Source organism: Eulemur rufifrons, chromosome 30, assembly GCF_041146395.1.
Source record: "Eulemur rufifrons isolate Redbay chromosome 30, OSU_ERuf_1, whole genome shotgun sequence".
NCBI classification, from domain to species: Eukaryota; Metazoa; Chordata; class Mammalia; order Primates; family Lemuridae; genus Eulemur; species Eulemur rufifrons.
Window position 1 is genome coordinate 118,609,938 of NC_091012.1, and position 17,081 is coordinate 118,627,018.

Below are 17,081 nucleotides of genomic sequence, written 5' to 3' on the forward strand. Positions count from 1 at the left end.
AGAATATGCCAAACTGAAGGCAGTTGAGAAGAAATAGATACAAGACAAACTCTCTGCCTTCCACTATTTGCCAAAAAGTAGGACATAAATTTACAAGTCTTTCATCCCCTCTCTACCAGAAAGGACAAATGGTGGGGAGCCCATAAATTGACTAGCATCCCAATAATTGCTGTGCTGTGTCCTAACATCTTAAGTGTCTCCTGATGCCTTGAATACAGATTTATGAAAGATTTAGCTATATGGAGTATAATTTGGTTTTGTTTTAATAGAATTTTTTTGAGCAGTTATAGGTTTACAGAAAAATTGAGCGAAAAGTAGAGTTCCTAAATATTCCCATATACACTGGTCTATGCCTACCTTCCAGTGTTCTCTCTTATTAACAACTGGCATTAGTATGGTACATTTGTTACAATTGATAAGTCAGAGCTGGGCACTGTGGTAGGCACCTGTAGTCCTAGCTACTAGCGACGCTGAAGCAGGAGGATCACTGGAGCCCAGGAGTTCTAGGTTGCAGTGTGCAATGATCATGCTATGAATAGGCACCGTACTCCAGCATGGGCAACATAGACATTGTCTCTAAAAAAAAAAAAAAATTTTTTTTTTTTGAGACAGAGTCTCACTCTGTTGCCTGGGCTAGAGTGCCGTGGCATCAGCCTAGCTCACAGCAACCTCAAACTCCTGGGCTCAAGCAATCCTTCCACCTCAGCCTCCCGAGTAGCTGGGACTACAGGCATGTGCCACCATGCCCGGTTAATTTTTTATATATATATTTTTAGTTGGCCAGATAATTTCTTTCTATTTTTATTTATTTATTTTTTTTTAGTAGAGATGGGGTCTCGCTCTTGCTCAGGCTGGTCTCGAACTCCTGAGCTCCAATGATCTGCCCACCTCGGCCTCCCAGAGAGCTAGGATTATAGGCGTGAGCTACCATGCTTGGCCAAAAAAAAAAAAAATTTGATGAATCAATACTGACACATTATTAACTAAAGTCTATACTTCATATTAGATTTCATTATTTGTATATTCTATAGGTTTTGACAAATGAAAATGACATGTATCCAACATAGTATCATATAGAATAGTTTTGCTGCCCTAAAAATCCCTTGTGCTCTACCTGTTCATCCCTCCCCCCACCATTCCTTGGAAACCATAGACCTTTTTACTGTCTTCATAGCTTTGCTTTTTCCAGAATGTCATATACTTGAACTCATACAGTATATATAGCCTTTTCAGATTGGCTTTCACATAGCAATATACATTTAACATTCCTCCATGTCTTTTCCTGTCTTGATATTTCATTTCTTTTTGGTGCTGAGTAATATTCCATTGTCTGGGTATACCACAATTTATTTATTCATCCACCTACTGAAGGACATCTTAGTTGCTTCCAAGTTTTGGTAATTATGAATAAAAATGCTGTAAATATTTAAAAAAAGGAAGACACACTCAACTACATGAGCACTTTTTAAGCCTCTGCTTTTGCCATATTTGTTAACATTCCATTGGCCAAAATAAAGATGTGGTCAAGTTCAAAGTGAAGACATGGCAAAATAGATTCCTCCCACAGAAGTAGAAGGGAGAGAGGCAGCATTTTTGAACATAATTTATCCTATTGACTTTGACAGTGAGATAACAAGGGCTTTTCAATAATGACTTATTTTTTAAATCCACTGGTCACATTCAGTTCCTAGGTTGGTTAGTTTGCTGTTTTTTAATTAGCTTCTGTCTCCCTCATCTCCCTTTCTTCATCTCCCCATGATTAAAATGTGGTTTAAAGAAGTTTTAAGACACAGAAGTTTATTTCTTTGACCTTTTATTTCTAATTTCTTACCTAAATGACAGGTTAAATTTATCTGAGATGCCTTTTCTTTTATCAATTTTATTTATTAAACCTATAGAGACTTTTTCATTTGTCTATTTCTATATTTGCCTATTGCCAAAACAGGTGGGTAAGAAATCTGTTCACTAAACTAAGTTATCAAGTGTATCACTCTCTGTACCCTTTTTACCCGAAGTATACCAAAAGGTTTTTTTTTTTTTCCTTGTCTGGTATTATGATTCACAGAGGAAGGATCACCTTCTGTCCTTATCTTTAAATAAAAGTTCTAGACATTCATCAGACATCCAGCACTTTCAAAGGCTGCTCAGGATATTTTGCCAGTTAGCTGAGAAGTAATGGCCATGAAAAGAAGCTCCAAAATCTCCCCAGAGAATCAGTGATAAAAAAAATGAGTTACTCCTGGAACGGATAAATCTTCTGCGGATGATAGGATAGAAATTTGCTAATTTAGGATCACCTACTTAGGTACAATCATTCAGGCTTTATGGATTAATAATAAATATTAATGGCAGAAATTACTGAAGTAGAAAATAAAGGCTTGGATGTAAATATACCTGCAAATATTCATCATGGCAACTTTATTGAGTGAAAGTGGCCCACATTTCTAGGAAGAAAATCTGTGTCATAGACAAGAATGTGGAATCAAAGTTAATCTAGTAGGATTAAGGCCAGTGGCTGAATTACACATGACCACATACCGTCCCACTACCATTTCTTGGTAACATTTCTAAATGTGTACATCCACCAACTCTTGACCCCAGAAATGCATATGGCAGGACAATAGTTAATCATGTTCAGAAGAAAATCAATGATGCTAAGAAGTTCAGTAGAGTGGTTAAGAGCTTTGGCTTTGGAGTTGGACACACTTGAGGCTGATTCTTAGTTCTGTCACTCATTTGCTCTTGGACCTTGGGAAAAACACTCAACTTCTCTGAGCCGCCTCGAAGGATTCATGAAGCTTCTCTATTCCTGGGAAAATTCTGTTCCTAGGGGCAGCCTCCTTGTGCAACATTCCACCATCTGATCTTCAACACTTCTGCCCACCCCTGAGGGCTGTAAAGTTTCCTGCCCGAGTCTTTGTTGGGGGTGGAACCAGAGCCTCCCTTCTCTCTATACCTTCTTCCCCCACTCACTGCTTTTAGAAGCATTAATCTCTTTCCCTCCCTCCCCCAAGCATAAAACCCTCAAAGTAGTAAAAGGAAAAAAACATATAGCAGGCCGGGCGCGGTGGCTCACGCCTGTAATCCTAGCACTCTGGGAGGCCGAGGTGGGCGGATCGTTTGAGCTCAGGAGTTCGAGACCAGCCTGAGCAAGAGCGAGACCCCATCTCTACTAAAAATAGAAAGAAATGATATGGACAGCTAAAAATATATATATAAAAAAAATTAGCCGGGCATGGTGGTGCATGCCTGTAGTCCCAGCTACTCGGGAGGCTGAGACAGGAGGATCGCTTGAGCTCAGGAGTTTGAGGTTGCTGTGAGCTAGGCTGACGCCATGGCACTCACTCCAGCCTGGGCAACAGAGTGAGACTCTGTCTCAAAAAAAAAAAAAAATATAGCAGGAATAAAATACATTCTAGTAGCTCACTAAATTATCTAGTCAGAGTGGAAATATTATTAACTAATTTAAAGGGTATGTATGAAAATTAGATGTGATAATGTATGCTAGAGTATGTAAAAGCACTTAAGCTGAATATAGTAACAAGTCAATAGATATTATTGCTTGTCTGTCACCTCACCTGAGCAACAGTTCATAAACCAGAGGGCCAATACTTTAAAAAAAACCTCCTAGGTATTTTGCATTAAAGTCAGAGATCTAGACTCAAATTCCGGCTCCTCCTTTGTAAGGACATGCCATGCAGTATTTTTCAGGCATTGGTAACCTCTTCTATCTCCTGAGAGATCACCAAATTAATGTAGTCTATTCCTGTTTCCCAAATGTCTACTTTGTATGTGTAACATTATGCTAATTAAGATCTTGCAACAGAGGCCTACATTTCCTCATGGCAACAATTCCCATTCATGCATATGGTCTTGGTTTCTTCAGAGTTCTGCCTCTCTCTGTCTCCTTTGAATTCCTTCCCACATTTCTCATCTGACCTCTGTGGGCATTTGACAGTTTGACACAGGCATAGGGCCTAAAGGGACCAGAAGGATGCAAAAGGAGGAGAAAAAACACAGTAGCCTCTTTCTTTTGTAACACGTTGTCTCATCATTACTTTATTTCCTACCTACTAAATGATAATAATAGTTAATACTTATTGAGTAGTTGCTTGTTGACACCCCTGTTCTAAGCAATTTATGTGTAGTATTATTTCACTTCGTTCTCACAACTCTACGTGGTAGGGATTGTTATTATCTTTATTTTCTAGATGAGGGAATGATGCAAACAAGTTAAAAAAAAACCTAAACAGAGGCCACACAATGAATTATTGTATGTCAAACCCAGGCAGAGAGTCCAAGGTTTCAATTAAAATGTTCTTTTCCCCATTGTTTTCCTCTGATGTTTTCAAAATGTTCTCTTTTCCTTCAGGATTCTTGTGAATTGTGATTTGTTTTCAATTTTATACTGTTCTCTATAGAGTTGCAATACTTTACTAAACCTTTTAAAGGGTGAAACCATACAGATGTATATACAGCTGACGTGAAAAGTTCCCTTTCCCATAATCCACTAGGAAAGCACTGTTAATGGTTTGGTGTAGACCTTTCTTATGAAACTCAATAGCATTCTCCAGTGACCTCACAAGGGCCATATTAGGAGAAAAACAGTGTCATGGAGTTTATGATAGGATGGCCATAATACGCAGGAACTATGTCCAGATTGTGTTCTGAGTTCTGATCATTTCTCTTAAGCTTCCCTCACTTTGCCTCAACTTTAAGGAGAATGGGGAAGCAGAAAAAATCACTCCAGGGACAACTCCTAGTAGATAAAATGGCTAACAGTTCTTTTCTTCAAACCAAACTCCAGTGATTGATCACTACACACACGATGAAAAATCATTATCTAAAGCTCCCAGGAGCCCCATCATTCAAAAAGTGGCATTCTAAAATGGCCATTACTAATCCACTAGAACAGTCTCTCTTGCAGCTAAAGATAAATTCTTAGGATGCTGATATAATTTGGATGTTTGTTCCCTCCAAATGTCAAGTTGAAATTTGATCCCCAGTGTTGAATGTGGGGCCTGGTGGGAGGTGTTTAGGTCATGGGGGTGGATCCCTCATGGATGGCTTGGTGCCCTCCCCACCATAATGAGTAAGTTCTTGCTTTATTAGTTCATGCAAGAGCCAAGAGCCAGTTGTTTCAAAAGAGGCTGGCACCACCTCCTCCCTCTCTTGCTCCCTCTCTCGCCATGTGACATGCCTGCATCCCCTTCACCTTCCACCTTGATTGGAAGCTCCCTGAAGCCTTCGCCAGAAGCAGATGCTTCTTCTACAGTCTGCAGAACCACAAGCCAAATAAACCTCTTCTCTTTATAAATTACCCAGCTTCAGGTATTTCCTTCATAACAATGCAAAACAGACTAACACAGATGCTATTCATTCATTCATTCATTCATTCATTTTTTCATTCATTCAACACATATATATTCAGCACTTACCATGTGCTTCCCACTCCTAGGCACTGGGGATAAAGAAATAAACCAGAAAAAAAAATTCCTATCTTCACTGAGCTTACATTCTAGAGGAGAGGAAGGAAGACAGACAGCAAACAGAGTAATGTATTGAAATACATAGTGTTTCAGATGGTGATAAGTGCTATGGAGGAAAAATATTCAGGAAGAGGGTAAAGAGTATTGGGCAAGCTTGTGATTTTGCTCTTGTTGATTTTTTTCTCCTCATTTATCTTCTTCTATAGCCTCTGTTATACATTAAGGTCTTTTTTAGCCTTTTTTATTGTAAAACAAAATTTACATACAGGAAAGAATGTAAAATATAAATATGTAGCTAAACAAATTATTTATTATTATAAGGTGAACCCTCATGTACACGTGACCCCAGTCATGAGCTAGAAGAACCATCATTCTAAAAGCTGGTCAAGTGTGGGTTACTGCCCACTTGCAACCCCTTCGCACACTCCCAGAAGTAACTACTGTCCTGACTTCTAGGTTAATCATTCCCTTGTACTTTTCATAGTTTTACTACCTATATATGCTTCCAGCTGTTAGCTCCTTCAGAGTCCATATCAAGTTTTTTTGAAACAGGGTTTCACTCTGTCACCCGGGCTAGAGTGCAGTGACATCATCATAGCTCACTGCAACCTCAAACTCCTGGGCTCAAGCGATCCTTCTGCCTCAGCCTCCCAAGTAGCTGGGACTATAGGCATGCATCACCACGCCCAGCCAATTTTTCTATGTTTTGTAGAGACAGGGTCTCACTCTTGCTCAGGCTGGTCTCAAACTCCTGGCCTCAAGCAATCCTCCCACCTTAGCCTCCCAGAGTGCTAGGATTACAGGCATGAGCCACCGTGCCCGATCTCATCTCGGTTTTTGAACCGAGGTCAGGCTTTTCTCAGGGTGGCCCTTGGCCAGGGCTGAGCAGGGTGTGTGACTCAGGTCTGGCCATTTCTTCCCAGTGTGGGACTCCTCTAACAGGCAATCATTATTCCAGAATTCACAGTTGGGCTGGCAGAGACTTTCCCCCCTTCTTTTCTTTCTGTGCTCAGTGCTGGGTAATTTGTCCTGATCTACCTTCCAGTTTACTAAATTAAACTGGAAGATTTAATAAGATGTGTCCAATCTGTTTAATATCCACTGTGTTCTTAATTTTGGTTATTTTCCACTCCCAGAAGTTCAAGTTGTTTCTTTTTCAAACCTGCCATATCTCTTTTATAGTTTTCTGCCGTGCAGATGTTTTCAAGTTTGTCATTTATTTCTTGAAACTTGTCTGGTAATATGTGAAATTGTTAAAATCTCTTTCTGCTGTTATTTCATCAGGTTTACATAGATGATGCCTTGTTTTCTAGCACTCTCTTTGACTTCATGCTGGTCATTGCCTTTGGACAATTATTTCTGGTGGCCTCCAAAGATCTAGGCTTGGAGAGGCTTTGTGATTCAATTGGGTCAGGCACCTGGGAGCACTTCCAATCCAGATTGCATCAACCAAGTTCAAGGCTTTATGGACCCTGCTCATTGGGGGTATGAGTCCCTGGAGTGCAAACTTGGACAAGGGCAGGTATGTGGCAACAACTTCTCAGGGATTCTTTTCCTTTTATTTATTCTCTAGCTCTGCTCGGAGCCAAGGCAGCCTTCTCTGTAGTCCTCATGGATAGAAAGTGAGGGAGCAGATCCAGTCCTTACCCTGGAGGTGCGATCATTTTGAAACCTTCTGTAGTGCTGGACAGACTCCTATAAGACCCCCTACATTTTGGATGCATTCTGGTCCTGGACTTCTGTATCTGGATCCCAGGTGTGAAGCCTATTCATCTTTGGTGCTCTGATAGCTCCTCTCTCTGATTACAGGGTATCATTCAAAAATTAAAACTTATGCTGGGACTTCATTACTGTCTTTTCAGGTCTTCAATACTTTTAAGGTATTATTTTGACATTTTCAATGAGGTCAATTTGAATCATCTAGTGTGATAGATAAATATAGCCACAAACTATTTGCAGATCTTCCTATCAAAAGGTAGAGTCTATCTATTTTCTCTTTCCTTGAATCTAGGCTGGCCTTATGATATGTTTTGACCAATAGAAAACAGTGGAAGTGATATTATGGAACTTCCCAGGCAAAGGTCTCAAGAGGCCTTACAACTTCCACTCTTGCCCTCTTGGTACCCAGCCACCATGGCAAGATGTCTGAGCTATCCTGCTGGATAGGCAATATGCAAAGCAACTGAGCGGCTCTGGTTGACAGCTCCAGATGTGTGAGTGAGGTCACCCAGGGCCAGCCAACCTCCAGCCAATGGGCCATCTGACTATGGGACCAGAAGTAATCCAAGCAAGACCAACAGAATGACACCCCCCCCCCCCCGCCCCGTGAGACCAGGCCAAATTGATGGTTTACAGAATTGTGACCAGTAAAATGGTGGTTGTTTTAAGCCACTAAATTTTGGGGTGATCTGTTATGCAGCAAGAGATAACTGATACACCGAGCTTGCTCTTTATCAGAAACTGCAACCACCCTAAATTGAAATTTTAATGCCCAAAACATTACTAACTTAATTATTGTAATTTATTACTTTGAGAAGATATTTATGAAAAATTTGTTAATAATCTAGGTATATTTTACTATAGTAACCAAATATTTGATGGCAGAATTGGCTCTTTTTCCTTTTGATTTCAGAAAAATCTTTAAGTATACACATTTAAAATGGTGGAGTCCATTTGGGTACACCAAAGTCAATTTTTTTTTTTTTTGAGACAGAGTCTCACTTTGTTGCACAGGCTAGAGTGAGTGCCGTGGCGTCTGCCTAGCTCACAGCAACCTCAAACTCCTGAGCTCAAGGGATCCTCCTGTCTCAGCCTCCCGAGTAGTTGGGACTACAGGCATGCACCACCATGCCCGGCTAATTTTTTCTATATATATATTTTTAGCTGTCCATATAATTTCTTTCTATTTTTAGTAGAGATGGGGTCTCGCTCTTGCTCAGGCTGGTCTCGAACTCCTGAGCTCAAACGATCCGCCCACCTCGGCCTCCCAGAGTGTTAGGATTACAGGCGTGAGCCACCGCGCCCAGCCAAAGTCAATTGATTACTAAAGCATGCTTCGAAAAACTTCCCTTTCCTTTCTTCAATCCCTTCCCCCAAGGGGACTAAAATTAGCTCTGCTAAAGCAATATTTAGAAACAAAACTCATTATTTCTTAAACTAGAAACCTGAGAGAGGAAGGAATAATACAGCCCTAAGGCCATTTACTTTACTTCAAGTTAACATCTTACTCAAATCTTTTAGATTAAAACCTTTTTGATGACTTTCTGTAAGAGAGCTCCAAAAACAGTTTTTGTGAGCAAGACAAGTCTCTTTGACTATACTTTCATGGTTGTGCATTTTTACATCTATACATCCACAACTAAGTTTCTCACTAACAGTACAATGCAAAGCAAAATATCATTACTCCTTTTAGATAATAATCAATTTGGATTACTTAATTCTAAAGTAGCTTCTGTTTATTTTATTTTCAGTTTATTTTTACAGCATTTAAAAAAAATTTTTTAAATAAAAAGTAATTCAATTTAAAACACACTTTACCCACAAGATGCCTAAGGATTTAAGGCTTTAAAATTGTTTGCTCAATAACTGTTTTATGATTAATGCAATTTAATCTTATGTGTAGTCTATTAACATTGATATGAATCTATTGTCTCATCCAACTCTATGTGGAATTTTTTTACTACAAAATATTCTATAAATTAGATTATCCATTTTCAAAATTAGTTAGGTTTAGGCCGGGCGCGGTGGCTCATGCCTGTAATCCTAGCACTCTGGGAGGCCGAGGTGGGCGGATCGTTTGAGCTCAGGAGTTCGAGACCAGCCTGAGCAAGAGCGAGACCCCATCTCTACTAAAAATAGAAAGAAATTATATGGACAGCTAAAAATATATATAGAAAAAATTAGCCGGGCATGGTGGCACATGCCTGTAGTCCCAGCTACTCGGGAGGCTGAGACAGGAGGATCGCTTGAGCCCAGGAGTTTGAGGTTGCTGTGAGCTAGGCTGACGCCACAGCACTCACTCTAGCCTGGGCAACAGAGTGAGACTCTGTCTCAAAAAAAAAAAAAAAAATTAGGTTTTATTATATTTGGATGCTATAGTGCTTATGGTGGTTAGAGCATGTGATCAAAATGCTGATTGATTGTAATAATAAAGAATACTTTCTTAAAAACTTTGTAAAGCTCAATATGTAAAAAGTTATAATAGGGCTCAAAAAGATCTGCTTGATATTGAGACAATAATGATGCTGTCAACATCAAGTACAATTAACAGTTTTGTCTTGATCATGTTGTGGATTGTTATAAAAACAAATTTTTTTCTTTATACTTTTCTAGAACCAAATAGGTGAAAGGCAAAAATGTTCAAATGAGAAAGAATGAAAAATAATTTGATTTGTATTGGGAAAATAATGGGGGTACAATTTTGTCTTGGAATTGGTTGATTCTATTATATCATCCCAAGCATCAACTATGAACAGAAGTGTTAAAAAAGAAAAACTTTTTTTTTTTTTTTTTTTTTTTTGAGACAGAGTCTCACTCTGTTGCCCAGGCTAGAGTGAGTGCCGTGGCGTCAGCCTAGCTCACAGCAACCTCAAACTCCTAGGCTCAAGCGATCCTCCTGTCTCAGCCTCCCGAGTAGCTGGGACTACAGGCATGCACCACCATGCCCGGCTAATTTTTTCTATATATATATATTTTTTTTTAGCTGTCCATATAATTTCTTTCTATTTTTAGTAGAGATGGGGTCTCACTCTTGCTCAGGCTGGTCTCGAACTCCTGAGCTCAAACGATCCGCCCACCTCGGCCTCCCAGAGTGCTAGGATTACAGGCGTGAGCCACCGCGCCCGGCCAAAAAAAAAAAAAAAGAAAAACTTTTTAAAGAAAATAAGCTGTAACTAAGAATGTATTTGTGACTGAATAAATTTAGGAGAGTATACAATGTGTAATTAGCAGAGATATTCCAATTATTAAATGTTAAATTATAAGTTACAAAGAGTAGTATCTACAAACCTGACTTTCATGATGAGCTGAAAATCTAAGGAAAATCAGAGATGCGGGAAACTGAATGGATTGATGGCTTCAGGTAAGTCTTTGGTTTTTTATCCTAGCATGTAAGCACTTGTGTATCTCCCATGGTCACTGCTATGCTTTCATTTAACTACAATTACCAAAAACCAGTACAGTAGTAACTTCTGCAGCACACCCTGACGGAAAGGATGCCTGTGAAGACAGAGAAGCCAAACTGTGGAGAGCAGCGCCACCTAGCGGTTAAATTTGTTTCTTACACGAGGCCAGCTTTTCAAAAGGCAACCTGAGTCATTGACTAGATCCTATTCTTAGGTGGCCTTTAGCAAGCTGATAAGAGTTTACAAGTGACGGATTTGGAAAAGATAAGAGGCTCTTGTGTGGTACACATTCCTTAATAAGTTGTGAGTGGATATTTGACACATTTCAGCAGAAATGGTTCAGCATCTGTTATAATCACTTGTTAATATTGGCATTATGGTGCCTAAAATATATTAATAACTCAATAAAAAAACCCCACAACCTTTGAAGTCTTGTCTACTATGATCTAAATGAATGAAACCTATGTTAACATTTGCAGCCTCACACTGTAGCTTCACCTGTTCTTTGAATTGGAGACAGAAATCCTTGGCTGGAATTGTATAGATGCTTGACTTAAGCCAAGAATGTGGGGCTGGGTATGGCATGATTTCTTTAGTTTTGAAGGGCAATCTTCTTTTTGGGAGGCCCAGGTGGTCACCAGTGAGTGGAGTTAGCCAAACACAGTCATTGTACTTAATGAGGAGACATGAAGCAGCAGGCTTCAGAGTATACTGAGCTCTGCGTGTCACAAGCCAGGCCCTGTCCAGGCCTGGCATACATGTGTGTCTCTCTCTCTGAGATGGAGGGAACGGGAACATGGTATCTCCGATGAACACCTACATATACTGAAGACCTGACAAAAATGTCCTTCCAATAATTTTTATTATTCCAGTCTGAAATCCATAGACAAAATAACTTTGGTTTTGTTTATTCTGAATGAACCTATTTAATAGAAAACATTAAGACTCTCTCATACTCACATGTGATTATACTGAACAAGAATATTACCATGCGTGTGTGTTTTTGGGGTGTGTGCATATCCTTGCAGGATATATGTACCCATATATTTAACATACAGAATTAGAGACATTAACTCAATCTGTGGGATGGAGACAAAGGTAACACTGAAAAGTCATGGAAGGATCCCATCAACTTAGTTTTAGTCATTATGTCTAACTAGCAGTAACATCTCCCTGAATGTGAGCAAAGAAAACTAAAATATGGAACTGTAATGTGGGGAAAAACCCCAGCAAAGGTGAAATTGGAGAATTGTGATGTTAATCATTTTGATTATCACCCTACCATTTTATCAATGTCTGTGGTGTTTTGAACACATTTGAAAAGCAAATTTGATTCAATTTTGTTATTTACTACTTTCTTTGTACTGTAATGAACTAAAACCTGGAATACAATAAAACAGGTCTTGTGCCTAATTTAAAACCCAGTATGATGATCACAATTATTTTTCCCTGAACATTAAACTTAAGTGTAGAGACTTTTCTGTCCAGAAATTTTCTAGCCTTAACATATAATGATAAATGTGGCGAGCTTACAGCCATGCAGTAATATATTAAAATTTGTGGAAGATACTATGTAGGAAATATTAACAAAACAAATGGATATTTCTTTGAGTCTTCTAAATTCAGTTCACACCAAGTGAATGGCTATGTACGGATGTAATTTCTAATACACATTTATTTCTCCTGTATATTGATACTTCATGAGGTGCTTGAAATAATTCTGCCAGAAGACAAGATCAATAAGATTTCAACTCTTTTAATTGAGAAGGCTGTCAGGACAAACCAAATTACACTGATGAGTGGACAGCGAGTGATGGATTTAGATCCACGCAATCATGGGGGCAATACGCCTTATTTTTTATTATGCAATATATCAAGCATACAAAAATGTAGAGAATACAGTAAATACATGTGTATCTACCTCTAAACAGTGCAAAATCGTAAGATTTTGCTATATTTATTTAACTCTTAATTTTTTTAGAAACAAAGCTTTTCAGGTTCCACCAAAGTCCCTTTCCCTGATTGCATCCCCTCCTTTTAGAGGCAACCACCACCCTAAACTTGGTATTTATCATTTTATGTATGTTTTATACTTCTATTCACCTGTATGTGTCCACACACATGACACCCTATATTATTTTGCATGGCAAAAATTTTATATTAAGCTTGTGAACATTCAAGATCTGTGAAACACTCCCTTAAAGTTTGGGGGAAAAAATCAAAATGATGACCATAGCGATTATTATGAGTGATTTTCTACTCTTCTAATTTTTTTTTATTTTCTAATTTTTGAAAGATTAGTACTACTCTCATTTCCAAGCAAACAGTTTTATCAAAATAAATAAATAAATAAATACAGTGGCCAGGAATGCTCATTTTAAAAAGAGCTCCCTTGGCATCTGAGAAACCAGATGTAGAGCGTGAACTTGCAAATATTCACTGCTATTTGATTTAGAGTTACAATTAATTGAAGAGGTAGATTACAAACCAACCTATTGTTTCCTCCCATAGGCTTTGTAGTAAAGAAAGGAGGTGTGGTGGTAACAATGAAGGCTGAGTGAAGGTTTAAATTGAAGTTGGGGAGGCGATGATGAGCAGATGAAATTAAACCTTTAAGAAAATTAAGAAACAGCACAGTTAAAGGTTCCACTTAGGGGAAAATCAAATTATTAATAATTTTGGTAATATACTTTGGTTAATACTATCAGAAGGCTCTCCTCATTTATCAAGTCTGGAGATGGGGGGAGGAAAACTCCTGGCAAGATAAATAGAAGGGCAGAACTTCTGTTTCATCATAATGTTTTAGGTATTAGGGCCTAAAGCATTTTTCTTACTTCCAATATTAAACACTTGAAAAAAAACTAGTGAAGTGGAATACAAAGGAGTTAATTTCTTAACCTCCATTTTTGAAGGAATAAATAAAAATAAAATTCATTTTCTTCAGAGGGCTCATTTCAGGCCCACAAACTCACGTGACATCAGGGACTGTGCATTTATGTTTATTTTACATAAATGAAAATTAATTTTGTTGTTGTAAAAAAAGCCTGTGGGCTGAATTTGGCCTGTGAGTCACTAATTCATGACCTTTGAAATTTTTTATGATGTTTTTCTTGAGATATAATTCTCATACCATAAAAGGCACTCCTTTAAAATGTACAAATCTTGTTTTGAGTATATTCATAAAGTTGTGCAACCATCACATCTAATTTCAGAACACTTTTATCTCCCCAAAAGCAACCCACTACCCATTAGAAGTCACTTCCCATTTTTCCTTCCCCCAGCCTCTGGCAATCACTAATTTACTTTCTGTCTCTATGGATTTGTCTACTCTAGACATTTCATATAAATGGAATCATACAATATGTGGCTTTTTGTCTGGTTTCCTTCACTTTGCATAATATTTTCAAGGTTCATTCGTGTAGCATGTAGCAGTACTTACTTTTATGGCTGAATAATATTCCATTGTATGGACACACCACTTTCGTTTATCCATTCATCAACAGATAGAAATTTGAGTTTCCCCTTTCTGGCTATTATGAATGATGCTGTATGAATATTCATGTACAATGTCCTCTGGATTTAAGTTCAAAAATTTTAAATTAGTTTTATAAATAGTTAATGCATTAACATGGTTCAATATTATACATACTATCAATTAAGATGGTTCAAATATATATGTAGTGAAGTTTTTCCCACCTGTATCTCCCAAATGCCTGATTATCACCTTTCTGTCCCAGTAGGTAAACACTATTAACAGCTTCTTAAGCGTCCTTCCAGCATAGGCAAACATTCTAGTTTCTCTCTCTCTCTAATAGAAGGGTAGTACACTTACTTGCTGCTCTGCACCTTGCTTTTTCACTTATCCTGAATATGTTTTCATACATTTCTAGACAGTATTTGCATTCTTTTCTAAAGCAACACATTTTCTATTGCATGGCTGTACCATAGTTTAAACAGTCTCCATCTGATAAATGTTTTGGTGATGATTTAAATGATGGTATTTATGAAATTTACTTGTAAACTGGTCATACAATAATAAGCAACCAAGGAGATAAATACCATCAGGTTCAATGATGAGGAATAAAAGAAGCTACTTAATTTAAATACTCAATGGGAAAATTGAAAAAGGCCTGAGGCTGCCTTTTAAAGTAAAATATTGTCATCCTCTCAACTGTTATGCTGTCAGGTAGAACCAGTTATCTGAAATAGGATGAAAACAGGCAATTAAAGATATTGGCCTAGTTGAGCAACTTGTTTTTTACCTATCTTCTGCTTCTTAAAATATTTATCTTTATAGTCCTCAAATTTAATTTAATCGGTCATTTCCATTAAATATAATGAGGAAATACTTGTAAGTTTTTTGTCTACAGTATTTGGCACATCTTATATTTAATTATAAGGCCAGAATTAAGATATGTACCTATAAATTATAGACAAAGTAGTAATCAAACTGGGTTAAATAGTCACTCAGTTTTCTAATTGTTTATTATGTGAACTTATTATAAATGTTGCTAAGTTGCAAGAGCAAAGAATCAAGTAAATTTCATTATTTAAATAGTTTAAATTAGTTAAACAAGCTATTAAGATTTATAGTTAAAAGCAATTTTTGTACTTCTATTTACTATTAGGTAAACAGTACAGGATAAATACTATTTACTCCACTGTCAATGCTAATAGCTATCATTCTTCATTCCCACATGATACAAAACCACCATAAATATCCCAAAGAATTGGGCTTTGGGTAGTTCAAAAGAAACACACTAAAAATTCTAAAATATCATTACAGAAGCAAAGATGGATTACTTATTTTACTGATTAGTTGGAGAACAAAAGATTGAGGTATTCGCTATTGAGTTGAGAGAACAATGACTCCACCAATTATCCCAGGTAGAGAGGAACAGAAGCACAGAATGAAACCAGTAGAAGATTATGGTTAGCCATGCAAGATCCTATTGATAATGGCCACTGACCTTGCCAAGGTATTTTCTGGAAATGCTTAGATGGGAGAGTGCAGTCTGTTCTAATAGAATGATTAAGGTGTTTATCATTCCAGAAACTACTTTGGCTGTTGGTTAATTCTTCAGTATGTGCCTGATCAAGTACTAACAGCTGAGTTTCACATCGCCTGAAACAGCTTTCTTAATTTAACCTTCACCTAAGTTCTAGTCTGTAAATGAGAAATGCAAGTAAGAATGAGGGGTCAATTTATTTTAAGTAAATTTATCATTAAATATCAACATGTACAATTTCAAACATTTATAAACCTTGTAATTCATAGAAAAATTAATGTAATCTTAAAATTATTTGAACAGTGAGTTTCACAATTATTTACAATGAATTCAACCTACCTTTGTAGAAACATAATTATGTTTAAAAGTACCCTGCCACAAAGTGATCATTTCACAGTACCTTTCTATAATATTTATGTCACTTATGTGGCAGCTGCATCAATAAAACCCAGCAGATTCAATAATTTAGAAATAGCACAATCAGAACAGTGATTAAAACTACCATTAATTCCAAACAAAATAAAACCTTTTATATTAACATATAAATATTTCCCCATTCAGCACTCATTGAAGAAAATAACTAGGAGGCAATCTTTTCTTAGTTATTTACTACAAAACAAATTAATTTTAAGATATGACACCAATTGGACATCAGACTGAGGTGGGGGGTGGGGGAGGGGATGGGGGTATGCCTACACAATGAGTGCATTGCGCACCGTTTGGGGAGTGGTAACACTTGAAGGTGCTGACTCGGGAAAGGGGGGGTGGGGGAAAAAAATATGAAACTATTGTTTTTAACTTGCACTGTTCACTTAATAATTTATCATGAATATTTCCCATATTATTTCATATCATTGTACAAGAAATAATGTATACATTATGAGGACATACTGTATCTAACAAGATATACTGTTAGACTCTTTGATTCTGTAAAATAAAAAAAAAAATAAATAAAAAAAAAAAAAAAAAAAGATATCTTAAAAATTGATATTAAGAAATTGGATTAGGTGACTTCTTATAACATGTGACATTAAATATTTTGAGAAATTCTTGGTTTCACTGGAAGGCATTTCTAACGGTAAGCTTTTTTCAGTTATAATATTATATTAAGTAGAGATAAATCTGTCATCCCAGATAGCAATTTCTTATTAAGAATTGATAAAATTTGGGCTGGGCGCGGTGGCTCACGCCTATAATCCTAGCACTTTGGGAGGCCGAAGTGGGAGAATCGCTCGAGGTCAGGAGTTCGAGACCAGCCTGAGCAAGAGCAAGACCCCGTCTCTAAAAAAAATAGAAAGAAATGATCTGGACAGCTAAAAATATATATATAGAAAAAATTAGCCAGGCATGGTGGCGCATGCCTGTAGTCCCAGCTACTCGGGAGGCTGAGGCAGGAGGATCGCTTAAGCCCAGGAATTTGAGGTTGCTGTGAACTAGGCTGATGCCACGGCACTCTAGCC